Source organism: Wyeomyia smithii, chromosome 3, assembly GCF_029784165.1.
Source record: "Wyeomyia smithii strain HCP4-BCI-WySm-NY-G18 chromosome 3, ASM2978416v1, whole genome shotgun sequence".
Lineage (NCBI taxonomy): Eukaryota > Metazoa > Arthropoda > Insecta > Diptera > Culicidae > Wyeomyia > Wyeomyia smithii.
The window spans coordinates 144,509,148-144,524,743 of NC_073696.1; the positions used below are offsets into that span (position 1 = coordinate 144,509,148).

The window sequence follows — 15,596 nt, forward strand, 5'->3', positions numbered from 1 at the left end:
GGTTTCAAAAATGTTTCAGTAATAATTGCAATATGCACATTATTTACTGTTAAAAAATAAAAAAGCTCATTCTCATTGGCCTTCAATGAGCGAGCATTCCAATTTAAAATTTTGATCGGTTTATTTAAAATCATTGCTAAATTTTAAATTAGAAACAATTTTAATTGTAAAATTTGTACCTATTTGAATGGCTTCAAACATTGATTTTGCCTGCAACATGGCTTTCATGACATCGAACATTGCCTGTTGCAGAAAAGAAAGTTTACCTGCCGTAATATAGTGGAGATATGTTATCTTTTGTGGCAGGTCATACAATATAAATTAAAATTAAAAAAAGTTTCAACACAAAAATGACAATGAAAAGAAATCGATATTTTGATTGAAATTTATAGATTAAAAAAAACTACTTACTTTTTGACTGTCAGAACTATGAGAAAAGGCTTGTTGAAGAGATCTTTGCATTTCATTTTGGACGTAAAGACCTGTACCTGTTCCATTGCCATGTCTACAACTTCGTCGAAAATGTTCCAAATGGTGTAGTATCTGTTACATGTAGAAAAAAAAATCAAAAAGTTAGTAACATAGATCATGAGTTAACAAAGGGTTCCATAAAGCACAGTACATTGAACAGTACATTGGTCCAATAAGGCAAAGAGTGGAACTTAAATCCATAGCGCCTTTTTCCTTCATTCTAGCTAAAAAGTGTCTTCGGAACAATTGTTGATATGAATGACCCGCATAATCGTAAATTATCAAAAAGTATGAACTAGATGTTTACTAGACTAAAAATAAAATAAATAACTTTTTTTGTGTTAAGAGATAGAAGAATAGTTTGTTCAGCAAAGTTGTAGAAGATTTAAAAATATGAAAATTTGTTGAAAAAATAAAAATCCTATCTTCTTTCGGTACAAAGTTATAAAATATATTACATGGAACTTACTTAAAAAAAATTTTTTTGTACCTAACTTTTGTTAGTTGCATTTTACACGAAAGCATTGTTCGGAGGAATTGTTAGGGCAAACAAAACACACATTTTTGCCAAATGTCATATATCTCCAGGACTTTTCCTTACGAAGTTATATCATATTTTAGCTTATTTTTTCGATAACTTCAAGAACGTATAGGTTTAAAAGGGGCAAGTGGAATCATGATGTCAATACTTTTCCTTGAAGTTAAGTTGAAGTACTATAAACTCCTTTAGGTTCCATTTGTCCCAATTTACCCATATTAGAGTACGGCGAGCATATGTTACAGTAGGTTTTCATATATCCAAAATACTAACTTTTTTGTGTTAGGAGATAGAGAAATGGTTAGTTCGGCAAAGTTTCAGAAAGTGCAAAAATATGAATCTTTGCTGAAGAAACAAAATTCCTATCTTCATTGGGTACAGAGTTACAGAGTATTTCCTGTAAAAGTTATTTAAAAGTTAATTTTTGCACTTAAATTTTGTAAGCTACATTTTACAAGTAAACCTTGTTCTAAAGAAGCATTTGGGCATACAAAACACACGTTTCTGTTAAAGACCACACATCTCCAAAACTTTCCTTTACAAAGTTATAGCACATTTCAGCATATTTTTTCGGTAACTTCAACAACGTATAGAATAAAGATTAGGTGGATTGGGAAAGATGGAACATATAACAGTTTTGAGCACACGAGCTTAACTCCGAGAAAAAGTATCAACATAATGATTCTATTTGCCCCTTTTTACTTTATCCTCGGCGTATAGGGACTACCGAAAGTACGGTTCTGTTAAGCTGCTTCGAAGGTACGAGGTGCTAGACAGGCAGATGAAGAGCTTAATGAAAGCGAAAAAACGCGGATACTGGCGGCGGTTTGTAAACGCGTTGTCGAGGGAAACAGCGATGACCACTCTTTGGGATACCGCCAAACGCATGCGGAATCGTGATGTTTCGAATGAGAGTGAGGAGTATTCAGACCGCTGGATACTTGATTTTGCCAAAAAGGTCTGTCCGGATTCTGTACCGGAACAGAAGACCTTTCGCGACGCGTTTTTAGTAACTACGGAAGAGCCTCCATTTTCGATGTTGGAATTTTCAATGGCTCTCCTCTCGTACAACAATGAGGCTCCAGGGTTGGATAGAATCAAATTCAACCTGTTGAAGAATCTACCCGACTCTGCAAAAAAACGCTTGTTGAATTTGTTCAACAAGTTTCTTGAGTTAAATATTGTTCCACACGACTGGAGGGAGGTAAAAGTCATTGCTATTCAAAAACCCGGGAAACTTGCCTCTGAGCACAATTCATATAGGCCAATTGCGATGCTCTCTTGTCTCCGGAAATTAATGGAGAAAATGATCCTCTCACGGTTAGACAAATGGGTCGAAACAAATGGTTTACTTTCAGATACTCCATTTGGCTTCCGCCGGGTCAAAGGGACGAACGATTGCCTAGCGTTACTTTCTACTGAAATTAAACTCGCCTTTGCTCGAAAAGAGCAAATGGCTTCTGCATTCTTGGACATTAAGGGGGCTTTTAACTCTGTCTCTGTAGAAGTTTTAACCGAGAAACTTCATTCGCAGGGACTTTCACCAAACTTGAATAACTTTTTGCTCAATTTGTTGTCAGAAAAGCATATGTATTTCTCACATGGTGATTCGACAACTTCCCGCATTAGTTACATGGGTCTTCCCCATGGCTCATGTTTAAGCCCTATCTTATATAATTTTTACGTTAATGACATCGATGAATGTCTTGCAAATTCATGCACGCTACGGCAACTTGCAGACGATAGCGTTGTATCTATTACTGGTAGCGAGGCTAGCGATCTGCAAGGACCATTGCAAGATACTTTAGACAATTTGTCTGAATGGGCTCTAAAGCTGGGTATCGAATTCTCTCCGGAGAAAACTGAGCTGGTCGTTTTTTCTAGGAAGCATAACCCAGCTCAGCTGCAGCTCCTACTAACGGGTAAAACGATCACTCAGGTTTTAGTCGCTAAATATCTCGGGGTCTGGTTCGACTCTAAATGCACCTGGGCTTGTCATATTAGGTATCTGACACAAAAATGCCAACAGAGGATTAATTTTCTTCGTACGATTACCGGAACTTGGTGGGGTGCTCACCCAGGAGACCTTCTAAGATTATACCAAACAACGATATTGTCAGTTCTTGAGTACGGCTGTTTCTGCTTTCGCTCCGCCGCGAACACGCACATTATAAAATTAGAGAAAATACAATATCGTTGTTTGCGTATTGCCTTGGGCTGCATGCAGTCGACCCATACGATGAGTCTTGAAGTGCTAGCGGGTATTCTTCCGTTGAAACATCGCTTTTGAAATCTCTTTTACCGGTTGCTAATTCGATGCACAGTTATGAACCCATTAGTAATTGAAAATTTTGAGAGGTTGGTCGACCTTCAATCTCAATCCAGATTAATGATTTTATATTTTGACTATATGGCTCAAGATATTAATCCATCTTCATACGATTCCTCCAATGTCGCACTTTTAGATACTTCTAACAATGCTATATTCTTCGACACCACCATGAAAAAAGACATTATTGGTATCCCGGATCAAATGCGGCCGCAAGAGATCCCTAAGATTTTTTCCAATAAGTTAAAACAAGTTAGTTGTGATAAAAGGTTTTTAATCTAGATGAGTCCACTGGCTTCGGTGTTTTCCACGAAAATTTTACCGCCTCCTACAAACTCGATGCTCCTGCTTCCGTGTACACCGCAGAACTTGCTGCTATTCAGTACTCTCTTGGGATCATCGAAACCCTACCCATAGACCACTACTTCATCTTCACTGATAGTCTCAGTTCCATTGAGGCTCTGCGATCGATGAAGACTGTAAAGCACACCCCGTATTTCCTGGGGAAAATACGGTGGTTTTAAAGTGCTTTAACAGATAAAAATTACCGAGTTACCTTAGCGTGGGTCCCTTCTCATTGCTCCATTCCGGGCAATGAAAAGGCTGGTGGGTGCTGTTGATGGCGATATTTATGAAAGACCAATTGCTTATAATGAATTTTATAGTATTTTGCGTCAGAGAACACTCAATAGTTGGCAATTATCATGGAATTCAGATGAACAGGGACGGTGGCTACACTCCATTTCTCCTAAGGTATCGACGAAAGCATGGTTCAAGGGGTTGGATGTAGGTCGGGACTTCATTCGCGTGATGTCCAGACTTATTGTGTAGGTTATAACCTACCCGTATCCTGGGTATAACCTACCAGGGAATTCTTCTACTAGATATCCCTGTACGCGCCTTTGGCGCGGAATTAATACACAAGATAACGGTGGACTAACTGACTTTATTTTCGTACATCACTACTTAAATATACCCTACCGGTAACTCAGAGAGAGAGACTTTCTCCACTCTCTGTTTACCTTACTAATCTCTTAACCTATAATCTAGTACCGCATGTACGATAGAACGCATGCAAGAGCATCAACACCGTTGAACCGGCGACTTCTGTTTTGTTTATAACACAAAACTTGTTTATTTTATTCGAGTTTGTTTGCCTGTAGCACAGCAGAAGGCTGCGCGAAGTTCTTTGCCACCTGTGGCATAATCTGTTGATACATAGAGTGTTGACAGAGACGTTCGCGGTCCTCTGTCAAGGGAACCAAATGTTTCGCCTGACTAAAGCATAGCAGAAGGCTATGCCCTCCTAGGAACAAAATTAAACTTTAATTATAAGGCTCGTGACGGAGCATTGGGTTCTTCGCAGGGTGTGACGTCACATCTGCCACCCCGCCTAGTTGGCCATTATCTAGAAGAGATGATGGTCACATGGTCCGTTCTGACGGCCGATAGGTGTGTTTTTCATAACAATTATTTTTCGCGTTTTTATGCTACTATATACATATTCGTTTTCATGATATTCCTTCTTCCCTTTGCACGTAAAATTCAATTAATTACAATAGTGATACATATCATTTCTACATAAATTAACGTTTTCAGACATGGATTTTTCTTCATAACAAATTGACAAGTGTTCGCTCGCCTGGTGCGCTGCGCCTTGTAGATATCCGCTGCTTGGCTGTCGGATTCAAGCGACGGGTTACAGGGGGTTTGAAACGGGAGGGTGCGTCTGGCAGTAGAGGTTCTCATCGGTTGTTTGTGATGTAATCCTCGCGAACTCATCTTTAAGGCTTCATCGGGTTATTTGCAATAGTTCAATGGTTATCATTGCACTTTAATTTAAGGCTGCAGTTCAGCTGGTTGTTTTACGATTGTTCAGAATGTGTTGTTGAACTTTAATGTTGGGTTAGCCGTGTCCCTTTGACATAGATCGGCTGTATTTTTGTTTGGCTAATAGTATTGTTACGCGCCGTGTGGCGAAAAGATTTGCGATTGCCACTGGCTCTGTTGCATAATGCAGTCACTTGGTTTATCATCTTTAACTGTCTGCGCGGGGTGTCCAATTACCCGCTAACATATGTGCGCACACTTTCAGATCGTAGTGCGGAAAGAACATAGTTGATTAAACACGAGCAAAATTTTATAGCGTCATTTTGCTTGTTTGGCTTTGACCTCGAATCCTTATTTGTAGAAGTCAATAACTCTCAATGAGTAATATATATTTGGAACAAATTATTACCCCCTTTGCTGTGTAGTTTGCTGTATTCTTCTTCGCGCTGAAGTCTCGATTCTGGCTCGACCATGAGCCGCATTGAATGAATTCTGTTGCACATCTGGCCTCTTCAAAAACTGGATACTGCTCGTCTCCTCTTGGTAATATCGTTTGGCTTTACCTCCATCTCGACCATAGACACCCGCCGTTCAACTCCCCTCAAAACCGTCTGCTTCCCTTTTCGCGTCATACTGGGCATTATGGTATGTCCCCATCTCAGCATCCGTTGTAATCACCTCGGTCGTCTTCGAGGATCAGGAACTCGTCTCGTTGTCAATTCTTAGATGCTAGTTGCCCTACTTAGCAAGTGGTGCATTATTTTTTTGCCATTATTTTATCAATTCTTTTTTGGTTTCGTTACTTTTTCCACTTGCTGTTTAAAACTACTGTTCACTCGCGTACGGGCTCTTATGTTCTATTATATCTTCTAATCTTCTACTTAAACACTATGCCCGTTTTTCTTTTTCTTCGGTTAACATAATTTTTCTTTTCCTACTAAAGTGTACAATATATTTTTCTCTTGATTATATCGGATGCTATTGGTTAATCAACGTCTACATTATTCATTCTCAACGAATTTTTACTTCACAATTATTTTTTTTTTTTCACTTGAACTCAATCCGATTTACAAAAAAAAAAATCTTTTTCTAATTCTTGTGCGTTTTTTTTTTTCTTTGTCAACCTCTGTTGCCCGTCATGACTCTTTTTCTTTTCATTAGGTGTGTTTTTTTTTGTCAACCTCTGTTGCCCGTCGTGGCTCTTTTTCTTTTCATTAAAACATTTCTCTAACTTTGGTATTCGATGTTTTTTTTCTTTTGTTTGACATTACAAATCATTGCGTCACGTATCAATTCCATTTATCTGTATTAAGCTTTCTTATTCTTTATTCCGCGTTAAAATATCAGTTGAACTTGTCTTGTGGCTCATTATTAGCTTTTTTCATCAAATGTGCTTATGTTCTTCAAATAACTTTCTTCAATTTTATCAAGTAGCTTTGCTTTGGTTACATATTTTCTTCATTTTGCGTTCTTTCCAAATATTTTCCTCCTTCTTCTAATAACAGTTTTCAATAAAATAAATCTGTTTCCGCACAATGTATTATTTTTTCATCTCTCTGTTTTTGTTTCATCATGTTTTCATCGAACAAACCGCATTGGTTCAATCTTTTCTTGTCCTTTGTCAAGTATTTCCTGTCTGATTCATAAATAAATCTTTTCATTGTACAAACCGCGTTGATTAAATATTTATCGTTTTCTTCTGTCTTGATTTACAATGTTCGTCTAATAACTGGCGTGTTCTTAACGCCTCATATCATCTTCTATGTGCACTTAAAATGTCCCGTCACTTTCTCATCTGCTTTATTCTTTAATCTTTTGCATCTCTTTTTGAATCTGTTATTATTTAAATTTCGATTTGTCTCTTGCTACTGTCATACTGTCATACTTACACTACTTACACTTCACCTTAGTATGCAGTTGCCTGCATAATACCTCTCCCCCTTCCGTCCGAAGGTGCGACCGCCCGCTTTAGAGATTCCTGAAAGATAAAAAGGTTAGGAAATAAACGAAAACTCGCACACTCAATCATCCTGGGCCGGTTATTCCCTTGTTTTTCTTTCACCCAATTTGCACTCCCGCCAATCATTCTGGGTAACCACCCCGTTGTCTACATTCGCTCGTCCTTAACTAAAATTAGAATAGTCTGAATCTCCTAAAGTCAGCAGTCTCCTTGTTCGGTAGGTTTTGCCTTCTTGTCCAAAGTCTCTCCTAGTTCTATTGTTTTCCGTCATTTAAGTTATCTCCATCACACAAAATTTCCCAATACATCATCAATCGATTTTCTTCTTCTATTTCTTATTGGGCCATTAGCTATTTTAAATTATTCAAACCTCGTTTTCATGAGGTCTTTGTTCACTATATAATTTTCCCATGTTTACATTTGCATTTTACAAAAAACAAACAAATGCTGTTTTAATTTCTATTAACTCTTTAATTTTCCATCACCACATTCCAGGTCATTCTAGTCATTCAAATTCCCCAAGTTTTCTATTTATTTAACTGTTATCGGCTGGGTTACTCGTCCCTCACGCCTCCATTCGTATTTTAATTTTTTCAATTGTGTTATGCCATTTGACCGGTATCCTCAAAGGCTGTATATCTCTATCGGCGACTTTTCGTATTTTTTTCACGTCACTTCCTTTTTTAAACCTTGTTACGCCTTTTGATTCCTGTCATTGAAAGGCTCTTGATATTTTCGGCGACTTTTTCTATTTCTTCACGCCTTAACTTCAGTATATTTTTTTTCGTTTGGTTCTGCTTCTTCAATAAAATCATTCATCTTTCTCGGCGACTTTTCGTATTTCTTCACGCCTTTACTTCAGTATACTTTTTTCCGTTTGGTTCTGTTTATGGACTCCCGTCAATAAAATCATTCATATTCTTCGGCGACTTTTCGTATTTCTTCACGCCTATATTTTACTTTTATCTTACTTTTTCATACAGTTTTAGGTGCTTGCTATTATAACTCATGCCATCCAATATCGTATTTCATTAAATATATTCTGTCCGTTAACCTTGAAAGCATAGTTTTAGTTCATATATTCAGTCATAATAACGCTTAAGCCGGTTATTATGAACTTTTTCTAAACGGTTTCCGTTTTTGATTACCGTGGTCATTTCACTTGGGAATTCCACTACTTCATAAGGTCCTCTCCACATATTCTGGAGCTTTTGACCTGATCCTGTCGGGACTGATTTCACTAAAACTAAATCGCCATACATGGGCTGCCATTCATTTGCCTTCCTGTCATAAACTTGCTTGCGCTTTTCTTTTGAATCCTTTAGGTTGGCCTTCGCGTTCGCGTGGAGGTCAAAAAATATTTTTTTCATCTCTTGTGTATATGTTTCATATGTCAAATTGTCCACTCCATTCCGCTTGTAAATGGAGGTGGGAATGCGTGCTGTACGTCCATACAACAATTCGAAAGGGGTGTACCCCGTTGATGAGTTTACTGAAGTATTATACTGAAACGTAAAAAATGGGAGTAAGTTATCCCACGTGTGCGGTTTTCCGCCAATAAATTGCCTTAGGTAAGTTTTTAACTCCCGATTAGATCGTTCCACCAAATTTGCTTGTGGGTGGTACGGACTCGTCGTTATTTTCTTAATTTTCAAAATTTTGCACACATCTTTCATGAGTGTGCTTACAAAATTCGCACCGTTATCTGTAACTAACTCCAACGGTACGCCAAATTTGCAAATATAATTCTCTACAAAAGTCCTCGCTACCGTCTGGCTTTCTTGGTTTTCCATAGGTGCGACAGTTAAATATCTAGTTAGGTCGTCCTGCATGACCAGACCATAACGATTTCCTAAGTCGGATTCGGGTAACACTACTATATCCATGTATAATTTCTCGAATGGCTCCGATGCGGTTGTGGTGATCTGCATCGGTATCTTGTTTGATCTTCCAATTTTGTTCTTTTGGCAGGAATCACACTGCCGAACGTAGTTCTCGATATCCCGTTTCATCGTAGCCCACGTAAAAAGTGTGCCAATTCTTTGGCGCATTCGTCGCGCTCCTACGTGCCCTCCTAAGGGTGCATCGTGAAATTCCTTTAAAATTGTTTCCACTTGATCTGGCGCAATTACTGTACGCTCGCTATTAGCATTATATAATACTATTTGTTTTTCTAGCTTACCCGCTAGGAACTGAATCATTTGCAGAACTTCCTGTTGCTTGATTTTTCTGAATGATATTAGGTGAATGACCCCGGCTCCCTTTACTGCCGTGGGGCTCTTATTGAAGCTATCTAAAAATTGTGAAAAAAATTTCCGGCAATCGATTAACGAATTTTCGCTGCCGTCTACTATGAAACCGCCTACTTTCTTGTCTTTAAATTTGAGTACCCCATCCTCTACGTAGTTTTTCAGTCCTTGTGACAGCTGATACAGTGTCTGAAGTTCTCTGTACGCCGTCCGACTGTTCAAAATGACAAGACGAGCTTCGATATTCCTCTCGTCCAATATTCTCTTCGAGACTTCCACCGTCTCACTTGGTATCAGGTCATTTGATAATGCCTGTGAAAAGTCGTCATATGAAATGTTGACAAATTGTTGCTCATCCTCGTCCTCAGCGATGTCCGCAATGTCTATGGCACTCAAATCTTGTATTGTGCCGTTCAAATCATCCGAAGCGTTCTTCTGCTGTTCTAGCAGGCGTTTCTGCTGGCGCGTTATCATGGCTATCTGCCTGTGGGGTGAACTTTCCTGCCCCTGACACGTCCCATCTGATAAACGTGACAAAAAATCGGCGACTATATTTTCGCTACCCTGTTTATACCTGATGCTGCATTCCAAACCCTGCAACTTTAGTCTCAGTCTTGTCAGCGTTGGAGATGTCTCTTTGAGCCTCCAAATCGCTATAAGTGGTCTGTGGTCTGTGTAAACGATAAACCTTTGACCAAAAATGTAATGTTTGAAGTATTCTATGGCCCATACAATCGCCAATAGTTCCTTTTCTATGATATGATATCTGGTCTCTGCACCTACAAGTGCACGACTCGCGAACGCGATCGGCCGGTGCATGGATTTTTCATTCGACAGGACGGCTCCAATAGCATAATTGCTAGCGTCTGTCGTAATAACGAAAGTGTCTTGATAATCTGGCCGGACTAAAACTGGCTCTGTAATCAGCGCGTTTCTAAGGAATTCGAACGCTTCCTGACATTCTTTTCCCCACACAAATTTAGCGTCTTTCTTCAACAAATCATTCAGCGGCTTGCGCTTCTCCGCGATGTTGGGGATAAACTTCCCGTAAAAATTTACTGTTCCCAGAAATGACCTTATACCTTTTACGTTTGTGGGTGGCTTAAGGCTTTGAATGGCCTTAATATTTGCATTGGTGGGTTTTATGCCTTCTTCATTAACGACATGACCCAAATACTCCAGTTCCTTTTTCAAAAACTGACACTTTGATGGTTCTATTTTTAAGTTATGTTTGCGCAAAGCTTGTAATACTTTTCGCAAGTTATCATTATGGTCGGTGATAGTGTCACCGAAAACTATAATATCATCGAGGTAGACAAAAGCTTTCACGTCCCCTATCTCAAAGAGAACAGTATTCATAAGTTTTTGGAATGTTGAGGGGCTGTTCTTTAACCCCATCGGCATCCGTGTAAATTCGAAGTGGCCTTTGGGAGTGGAAAACGCCGTCTTAGCCGCATCTCGGCGGTCTATCGGGACTTGATAGAACCCCGATTTTAAATCAATTGAGGAGAAATATTTTGCTCCTCCAACATTATCCAATATCTCATTTATAAGAGGTATTGGGTATACAAACGGCTTGGTAACTTCGTTCAATGATCTAAAGTCTACCACAATTCTGTATCTTTTATTTCCGTCAGCATCCGGTTTCTTTGGTACACATAACACCGGTGCATTCCAGGGACTAGTGCTGGGTCTAATAATACCCTGCGCCCTCATTTCATCGATTTCCTTATTAATGTGCCGTTTCGTGGCCTCCGGAAATCTATATTGCCGCTTATTGATAGGCACCTCCGATGAAGTTTCTATCGTGTGTACGGCGGCGTCAGTAGTGGTTAACCTGTCGCCTTCGAAAAAGAAAATATCTGCATAGCTTTCAACTATATTCTTCACTGTCCTGAATTCTCTATCAGGCAAGTGCGCCAAATTCAGCACTTGCCGTAGTTTTTCAATTCTTGCATTTCCTTTTGACTCTGGTGTTAGTTTATGTTCTAATAGGTCATAATCTAGCCTAGAGTTAAGATCTATCTCGGTCATTATAGTATTCTTCGAGTCAAGAAAATTGTTTTTCGGCTCTTCATTTCGATATGTTTGGTGCTCTCTATTTATTTCGTTTTTGTCTACGTCAGCCTCATTGCGGGCTGTGTTGCTAGTATCTCGCAACTCGTTCTGCACCATAACTCTATTTCTGGCTGCCACATAAACATGTCGACTAAGGACTTCGTCTTTGGGCATACTCCACGGACTCAAGTCGTCCGGACTTCTGTTTCCGTGTTTTTTGAACACTATGTAATCAAAATTATTTCCTATTTGAAGCGTATGCTTCTTTAAGAATTCTGCTCCGATTAATCCGTCGCTTGGCAAATTTTCTAATATATGAAATTGCGTCGGGATCAAAAAGTCTCCGACTATTAAATCCAACATAATTGTACCTGTGGTTCGCACAATGTCTTGGCCGATACCTCCAAAAGTGGTTACATCCTGTGTATTTACCGGTACATTCAAAAGATTCACAATGCGTGCATTAATTATATTCGCACATGCACCTGTATCTAAGATCAGGTTCAACGTAAATTTGACATTCTGCTTAGCCAGTAGGGTCAACATTAAGTGCCCTCTGACATCGTAATATACTCGCTTAGCCACACAAGCACTGTTGTCTCTTATGTGATTGCATGCGGTCCTCCAATCGGCTATTTCTATATTGCTGGGCTCATCGGTACATCTCCGCCAGTCAACATCTTCGCAAATTTCTGCTAAATCCTCGTTAAAATATTCCTGTGCAACAGGATCCAAAATACCTTCTTTTTGCGAATTATTACTTCTTTCATTAATGTTGGCTACCATAAGCATTTTCTGAGGCATCCGGGTATACGAATTCCTGTACCTCCTATCAGTTGGTCCATTTTGACCATAATAATTATATTTCCAACCATGGGCGTAGTTCCCTTGGCTCCGTCGGTATGATCGCGCTGTGCGATAATTGTATTTGGATCGATTACCGTCGCTAGATCCACATATATTGTTATAATTGTTTTGCTTGTAAATTATTCTATCTCTATTTTTGTAATTATAATCTTCATTTCTTCCAAGACGGCTGTTCCTATAATCAGCGTCTTTGTGATTAATTGTAAAAATATTTCTGCTACTATTAAATTGTCTAAGTGCATCGCGCTGTCTTTCGACCAATTCTAGGCCCTGAATTCTATTTTCTACTTCCGAGATATGATTACGCTCATGGTAGTAATCCTCTAAGTCGTCTAGCAGCTCTTCTAACTTAAATGCTCGTTTACCTTGAGCAGCTTCTTTCAATGCGGTGTCACACAAACCCGCCATAAAGTGTAATCGAAGACTAACTATCATGCATGACTTCGTACAATTAGTTTCGTAGGAGTCGATTTGCTCCTTAATTTTCAATATCCTCTTTTTATAATCAGGAAAGGTCTCATTCGCTTCCTGTTTCAATGTTTCTACTTGATTTATAACTGCCTCGATGCGTATAATATCCCCAAATTCCTTTAATAAATTCTGCTTAACCTGTGGCCAAGCATTTGCGTTAATTCGATGTATTGCGGCAGCAGCTCTGCCTTTTAGTTTTAATAGAACAATGTAAACCAGTGGAGCGTGTGATACTCCTTCTGGTATCTCCCGAGCAAAATGCTCGATATGATAAACGAACGCTTCTAGTTCGTCTAGCGATCCATCAAATTCTGGGATGCACTGCATGGCATCTGCTTTTGGGAACGTGTACTCCATTATAAATATAAAATTTTATATATATTTCATAAAAACAATAAAAGGTACTGCGGACTAAATACTATAAGACTATATAAGGCTTATGTAGCCTTCTTCTTTTTTTTTTTCTAGGTATCACTAACGATTCTGTTGACCAGATGTGATAACGTAGCGTGACCGACTCTAATTTCTTCGTCGCGCCATCAAATAATCTGAACACCAAGTTTCGAACCATTTAGTGTCAACGGTTCAACGTTTATCTTCATTAATTAAATAAATAACTTTAGGTTTTCATAGTAATTAAATGGTTATTTAAAAAAAAAAAAATCATTTCTATTTAGTGTAATTAAATTAATCAAAGATTGTAAATGTTTACATTAGATGGCGTAAGGTGCCATTCCTTATTCATGAAATAATATTTTAACGTAAACTTCCAACATTATATATCTCTGCCGTCGGTTACTATTTACTCTTCCGGTGGATATGTCACCATCGCTGCGCGCGTTGCGCTTATAGATGTATCCATTTTTTTTACCCTCTTAGCAATTCACCGCTACTGGTAAGCCATGTATGGTAGCAAAACGTTCTTACCATTGGCCATTAAAATTGATGCTTACAAAATACGACCTTGGCCGTGGCTGGCACAGCTGATCGCAATAACACTGCAAAATTCATAAACAGAGACAGCGTACCCGACAATTAGTACAACTGACTAACTTTTGTATGCAACGTGTGAGCGCGCAATTCGTAGTTACCGCTCTCACGCTCTTCATTGGACATTAATGAAATGCGACTTTGCCCTTTTTATATTTGCTAACGATAACGTAGCCACCCGTGTGCTAAAATTCTCTCTTAGAATAATTAAGGTGATTTCAATGTGCGCAGCTCTGCGAGTATCTGTTTGCGTTCTTAAATTCGATATGCTAGCGGTGTTATCGCCCGTTTGCTTCTCGCTCTGCCACTTTAATTATTTTGTTGGGCAAATGAACGAAAATCGCTTGCGTGCACTTGTCGTGCCGAGAGTTTTATTGCTTGCCGTTTCAGAAATAAAATCAACCGCGCAGTAGCGGCGCGAATTGATTGTTTACACAAATTGGCCTCTCGACCCAAGTAGATGTGATAACCTGTAAATCGTTATTATTACGAACCACTGAAGAATTGTTACGATTGTAGTTCGCCTAATGTAGTCTCCAAGGTCATTTGTATCTCTCCGTCGTTCTCTTCTATCGTCAATAGCTCCTAAATGGTTTTACATTTGGTAATTTTTTGTTCTATCAGTTTAAAAAAAAAAAATTCAATAGATGTTAATTCACTGTGTGCTTCTCACCCCTTGATTTCTGAGTTTCTACAAGGGTCGATGAAAGCGGGGGATCTTCAAAAATCACCGATCGCTCTAAGTTCGCCGACTGATCTTCTGCAAGATCTGATGTCTCAAACTCAAGACAATTTTCTGATAATCTTCTATTTCTGTTTGGCTCAGGAACAATCGCCGAGTTATTTAGGATTTTCAATGCCAGACACACTTTCGATTGAACGAGTGTGTACTGATCTGTTAATCTATTCCAATGTTCTGGCGTTAAATTCGAATTTTCATACTCTTTTAAAATTTCCGAAAAGTCGTTTAAGGCGTCGCTTAATAATTTTCTTCTATTAGCGACTGCCGCCCGCGTTCTCGGCCTGTTTATGTTATTGCTCAGATTATGGTACTCCTGGTAGACATAATCCTTAAGCTCTTTTAATCTTGACATTTATGGTCATAACCGTCTAACACCTATTCTGTTTTTGCAATATGCCGCATAATAAAAAAGGAAATGACTCACTCACCCGAGTATCCTTGACACAGGGCCGGTCATCGTTGTTGACTTCAATTTCCACTACGTAACTTCGGCACCTTCTTAATACGACAATTCACTATATCGAATATCTGCCAACGTCGAAACTGACACTTACATGAAAAAAAAAACGATCGCACTTTACAAGTCGTCTTCAGCAGCAAAACACAGCACCTTTTCCCCGCATACGAATGTCACTCGCTTGGGTTTGCCACCAACTCAGTTCACTTCCATGCAAAAAGCGAGAAAAGAGAACACTTTTTGTCAACGTCTTTTCTCGATTTTCGTTTCTCTTTTTTTTTTTCTCTTTCACTAGCAGCACTACTTTCCAAGCTGCTGACCTCGATAAATCGTTAAGTACTTTTTCTTCAGTTCTCTTTTTTTTTCCTTTTTTTTTCTTTAAATAACACACTCTTTTTCCTCCGCGAGCACTACTTGGATTAAAACTCCGAAAAACTATTTCATTTTTCACTGAACCACAGATATTTAAACCACTACTTTTTCTTTTTGCTCCCTTAGCGTGATTACTACGACCGAGTTTACGACCGCGTCTGACTTCCGAGATACGTCCGATTAAAGAAAAGATTTAATGGCGCGGAAAAGACCACGCGCTGTCACCAGATGTGTAGGTTATAACCTACCCGTATCCTGGGTA

General features: G+C 38.9%; 1 protein-coding gene across 1 annotated transcript in view; it reads right to left on the bottom strand.

Moving 5' to 3' along the window:
- Positions 1 to 411: 411 nt before the first annotated feature.
- LOC129726605 (integrator complex subunit 3 homolog) overlaps positions 412 to 15,596 on the bottom strand; it is a 456,869-nt gene continuing 441,684 nt past the window's right edge. The window contains exon 9 of the mRNA XM_055683515.1: positions 412 to 543. The gene's annotated coding sequence lies outside the window, so the exon portion shown is untranslated. The remainder of the gene's footprint in view (positions 544 to 15,596) is intronic.